The 5,893-nt window shown below is 49.2% G+C and overlaps 1 pseudogene; it reads right to left on the bottom strand.

Annotated features, from left to right (window-relative positions):
• Window positions 1-1,309: 1,309 nt before the first annotated feature.
• Window positions 1,310-4,441, bottom strand: LOC131705289 (mucin-2-like; annotated as a pseudogene).
• Window positions 4,442-5,893: the final 1,452 nt, after the last annotated feature.

Raw genomic sequence — 5,893 nt, 5'->3', positions numbered from 1 at the left:
GGGAAAATCTCACCAATCGGTTCCCCTTTCTCTTTTTCTGCCATGTTTACGTGTGTGACCGGGGCTGCCATTAATTTCACCAATTCCTTATAGTTTGGCCAGTCCCGGCCCAGAATTACTGGGTGTGGTAGCCTTTCTGCTACCCTACTACCAGGTGACGTTTGATCGGTCTCACCGATAAATATACTTTTAGTATGGGGTATGTTGGTGTTTATCCATGGATACAAGAGATAGCCATCTGACCTTGTGGTTGCCACGACACACCGCCCAAGAGAGCTGTTCGAATTAAGGTCTGCTCATACCCTGTGTCCACTAATGTGTGGGTTTTCACTTTCCCTATAACCATTTCAACAACACAAGGCCCCTCCCGTCTATTTCCTCATCGCTTACCCACTTCTGATGCCAAATAGGCATGACCTGGTAAGGTGTCCTGGTTGTTGGCACCTGAAACAAATAGGAGGGGCAGAGGGAGCTGAGGTTAAGTATCTGTCCCGTTGCTGATAAGGCAATGGGCAGGAGTAGCAAATCGTGATCACGGGTCCAGTTGATGCATTGGGTAGCATCACAATATCAACCCTCTCAATTAGAGCCGTGTACCTCTATTCTCCCCTTCTCTTCTCGGCCTCCCATCTGTTATCCAGCACCTCCAACAGCGCTGACAGTGTAGCGTGATTCATCCTCTGTTCTGACACCACGTGTAGCAAAGTGGTTTGTAGTGTGCAGGTGTAGAGGTCATGTGATTATGAAACAGACGACAGACAATAAGGTTCACGATGCAAACAGTGGTTTATTTTTGTAATCCCGGTCTGGTGACTGCAAAGAATAAACCCAGGCAATACACACCAGTGTGTATTGCACTGTTTCAAACAACAGGTTACAGTCTCGAAATAACAAACACAGTATCACACACACAAAGACACACACACGATCACAAGTCCAGAGTGAGTGCTAATGTGCAAGTGGTGAAATACAATTTATTTGTGTACAGTTGCGAAGTGTTGTCCGGGTTGGTGCTGGCCTTTAGCGACAGCTCCCGGTACGTGTTAGCCGTCTAATAAACAAACATGTATATAATTAGACATGACAAAGCAAACAAACGCTAAACACTCACAATACCATTTTTGTTTTCCTTTAACGGTTCTCTCTTAACCATAAAAAAAGAACAGATCGCCTAGCAATGTCCCCTTTTGTACCATCAGTCATGTCCACTTGGTTAGCGAGTGCAACCGTTTCTCCTACAACCCATGGTTGCCACATCACTTCCCTTCTGGGGCGATGACTTTATTATTATTTTATTATTATTATTTATTTCTTAGCAGACGCCCTTATCCAGGGCGACTTACAATCGTAAGCAAATACATTTCAAGTGTTACAATACAAGTAATACAATAAGAGCAAGAAATACAATAACTTTTGTTCAAGCAAAGTACAAGTGTGACAAACCACAATTCAATAATACAGCAGATAATAGTGATAGTTACATCAGGATATGATTAAATAGTGATAGTTACATCAGGATATGATTAAATACAAAGTACTACAGGTTAAACACTTGGCAGATTACAGTATTCTGAAGTACAGGATTAAATGCAGTAAAATAGGGGGCAGATAAGAGCAAAATAAAGCACATTTACATGAAGGGTGATAGTGTCCCAGGATACAAACAGAGGAGTTCTACAGGTGCTGTTTGAAGAGGTGAGTCTTAAGGAGGCGCCGGAATGTGGTCAGGGACTGGGCAGTCCTGACATCTGTAGGAAGGTCATTCCACCACTGCGGAGCAAGGGTGGAGAAGGAGCGGGATCTGGAGGCAGGGGAGCGTAGCGGAGGTAGAGCTAGTCTTCTAGTGCAGGCGGAGCGGAGAGGTCGAGTGGGGGTGTAGGGAGAGATGAGGGTCTGGAGGTAGCTGGGTGCAGTCTGGTCAAGGCATCTGTAGGCTAGTACAAGAGTCTTGAACTGGATGCAAGCGGTGATCGGGAGCCAGTGGAGCGAGCGGAGTAGTGGAGTAGCGTGGGCGAAGCGAGGCAGAGAGAACACCAGGCGGGCAGCAGAGTTATGGATGAGCTGGAGCGGACGGGTGGCGGACGCAGGGAGGCCAGCCAGGAGGGAGTTGCAGTAGTCTAGGCGGGAGAGTACCAGGAGCTGGGTAGCATAGTTGGTGAGGAAGGGTCGGATTCTTCGGATGTTGCTCAGGAAGAATTGGCAAGTGCGTGCCAGAGTGGAGATGTGCTGGGAATAAGAGAGGCAGCGGTCCAGGGTGACTCCAAGGTTCTTAGCTGAAGAAGAGGGAGAGAGTGTGGTAGATTCCAGAGGAACATAGATAGAGAGATCAGAGGAGGGGGAGGAGGAGGGAAAGAAAAGGAGGTCAGATTTAGAGAGGTTGAGTTTGAGGTGATGCGAGTGCATCCAGGAGGAAATAGCAGACAGACAGGTAGAGATACGGGAGGAGATGGTGGAGTCAGAGGTGGAGAAGGAGAGGAAAATCTGAGCATCATCAGCATAGAAATGGTATGAGAAACCATAGGATGCGATGAGGGGGCCCAGGGAGCAGGTGTAGAGAGAGAACAGGAGAGGACCCAAGACTGACCCTTGGAGGACTCCAGTTAAGAGAGGGTGAGGTGTGGAGGTTGCTCCAGGCCAGGTTACTTAGTAAGTGCGGTTGGAGAGGTAGGAGAAGAACCAGGCCAGTGCAGTGCCAGAGATCCCCAGGTCAGCAAGAGATGATAGTAGAATAGAGTGATCAACAGTGTCAAAGGCAGCAGAGAGGTCGAGGAGAATTAGGACAGAGGAGAGAGAGGCAGCTCGGGCACACTTAAGTGAGTTGGTGACAGACAGGAGGGCGGTTTCAGTGGAGTGGGCAGAGCGGAAGCCAGATTGGAGAGGGTCAAGCAGAGAGTGGTTGGACAGGAAAGCAGAGAGCTAGCGGTGTACAGTCCGCTCGAGGGTTTTGGAGAGGAAGGGTAGGAGGGAGACAGGACGGTAGCTCTGGAGGGAGGCGGGGCTTTTTTGAAGGCAGGGGGAAAGATACCAGAAAGTAGAGAGGTGTTGAGGAGGGAGGAGATGAAGGGGAGTAGAGCAGGAGCAGAAGCTTGAAAGTGGTGAGTGGGGAGGGGGTCCAAGGCACACGTGGTGGGTTTGTGACCCTGGAGCAGGGAGGAGAGGTCAGAGTCTGAGAGGGGCAAGAAGGTGGAGAAGGAGGGCGAGTTAGTAGGGGATGTAGTGGGTGTAGGGGTTGGAGCAGGAGGGGGTGCGGGGGAGGGAGAGGTGTTAAAGAGCTTGCGGATATCTGAGATTTTAGAAGAGAAGAAGGAGGCGAAGTCATCAGGGGAGATAGAGGAGGGAGGAGGAGGGGGGGAGTGTTTAGGAGGGAGGAGAAGATAGAGAATAGTTTACGTGGGTTGTTAGTGGAGGCTTGGATTACAGATTGGAAATAAGCACATTTAGCAGAGGAGAGAGTAGAGGAGAAGGAGGAGAGGAGAGTGCGGTAAAGGTCTAGGGCAGCAGGGAGTTTGGTTCTCTTCCATTTCTTTTCAGCAGATCGCAGTGCGATTCTTGCCGAGCGGAGAGCAGAGGAGAGCCAGGGATGGGGAGGGGAGGGGCGAGCAGGTCGGGAGGTGAGGGGACAGAGGGAGTCAATGGAGTAGGTGAGTGAGGAGAAGAGGGTGGAGGTAGCAGAGTCTACGGAGAGTTGTGAAAAGGAGTCGATAGGAGGGAGGTGAGAGAGAGCAGTGGAGGCAAGGACAGAGGGGGAGAGAGAGCGGAGGTTACGGCGAGAGGTGATAGTGGGGGTAGGAGGAGCAGGGAGAGGGGGGAGAGACAGAGAAAAAGAGATGAAATAGTGATCAGAGAGGTCCAGGGGGGTGACAGAGAGGGTGGAGGGGCAGCAGGCCCTGGAGAAGGTGAGGTCCAGTTGACGGCCAGCTTTGTAGGTAGGAGGGGACTGAGAGAGACAGAAGTCGAAGGAGTGGAGGAGAGGGAGGAATCCAGCAGAGTGGCTGGGGTTGGAGAGATGGATGTTGAAGTCACCCAACAGGACAGTCAGGGTAGACAGAGAGGGGAGGGAGGAGAGTAGATAGTCGAGTTCATCCAGAAAGTGAGTGAGAGGCCCAGGGGGGCGATACAGAACAATGAGCAGGAGTTGACAGGGAGAGGTTAGTTGGACTGCATGAAATTCAAAGGTATTGACAGAGAGTGAGGTGAGATCGGAGGGGACAGAAAAGAGTAAGGAGGGAGAGAGGAGAAGACCCGTCCCACCTCCCCGTACAGTGAGACGCGGGGTATGGGACAGGACGTAGAGAGAGGACAGGGCAGCAGGAGTAACAGTGTTATCAGGGGACAGCCAGGTTTCAGTGAGAGCAAGGAAATCGAGCGAGAGGTGGGAGGCAAAGGCAGAGATGAAATCAGCTTTGTTAGCAGAAGAGTGACAGTTCCAGAGTGCACCAGAGAGTGTGCGGGAGGAGGGGAGAGGCAGAGAAATTAGGTTAGAGGGGTTGGAGGAGCAGCAGCGGAGGGAGGGCAGAGGACGAGGACGGGAGGACAGAACAGGGATGTGAGAGACAGTCATAGCAGGACAAGCAAGACAAAAGGCACAGTAGGAGCAGTAGGGTGGAGGGTGCAGACCTGACTAGTAGATAGCTTCTTCTAGAGGCCCGTCAGGTTCGGATCTAGTCGAACAGCATCTCAGCGCAGGCCTCCCCTCGCTGGACTCCCACAGCTAGACTCCCACAGCTAGACTCCCGGCTCTTTTGTTGAGGCTCTTCTGTTTGCTGGCGCTGAAATAAGCTGCTTGATTAATGTTACACCTGCTTGGCAAAAGAACCGACTAAACTGCGTGGAAACCAATCAAATAGCAAAATCAACTGCTAATCAATTTAGCCACTCACCTGGTACTACTCACACACTAACTCAGCCAATTCAAACACCACCTTACAATGTCACCAAATGTAGTAAGTTAAAATTACTAGAAGCAGGAACTAATCTATCTGCCTCTGTCCCTGTTTACCTGTAGACTGAACTAATTACTAGATGCCCACCCTTAAATAACTCCCTTCACTTAGCAAGGGAACTAGCTGCTAACTGCTCTGGAGACAATAGTTTCACACACTTTGATGGGATCACACAACTACAGGAGCTGTGTGGAGACCAATTCAAATGCAAACTGCTCTATTCAAGTTAAACCACCCTCCCTGATACAATTTACAAAATTACAAATGTATTACTCAAATAAACACACTGCCTGGGATAAAATCATACACTCCTCCCCAAATAGAAACACCAGATAATGATACTTACATAGTTAATTCAAAAATTACTAGGAGCAGGATCAATTACCTATCTTGCTTCAGACGCTGGTTACCTGTAGACTCCCACAGCTAGACTCCCGGCTCTTTTGTTGAGGCTCTTCTGTGTGCTGGTGCCGAAATAAGCTGCTTGATTAATGTTACACCTGCTTGGCAAAAGAACCAACTAAACTGCGTGGAAACCAATCAAATAGCAAAATCAACTGCTAATCAATTTAGCCACTCACATGGTACTACTCACACACTAACTCAGCCAATTCAAACACCACCTTACAATGTCACCAAATGTAGTAAGTTAAAATTACTAGAAGCAGGAACTAATCTATCTGCCTCTGTCCCTGGTTACCTGTAGACTTTGTGTACCGTAGCTCTGGCGAATTTGTATATGGCCGACTTCCACCTTTCCCTGGAATGAACTGTCAGACCATCCAGTCTGGGGCACTCTGATGCTTTTACACAGCACCCTCACAGATTGGGAGGGAGATTTATAACCAAGATTCATTCTTTCTCTGTCACAGATATATATTGCTGTAACATGTGTTATTATACTGTTCCTATTATATTGTAGCACATCACAGCCAAACCAGGTGAGGATA

The sequence above is a fragment of the Acipenser ruthenus genome, chromosome 2 (assembly GCF_902713425.1).
Source record: "Acipenser ruthenus chromosome 2, fAciRut3.2 maternal haplotype, whole genome shotgun sequence".
Lineage (NCBI taxonomy): Eukaryota > Metazoa > Chordata > Actinopteri > Acipenseriformes > Acipenseridae > Acipenser > Acipenser ruthenus.
The sequence above is the reverse complement of the archived record's forward strand: the minus strand, read 5'-3'. Positions and strand labels throughout refer to the sequence as shown.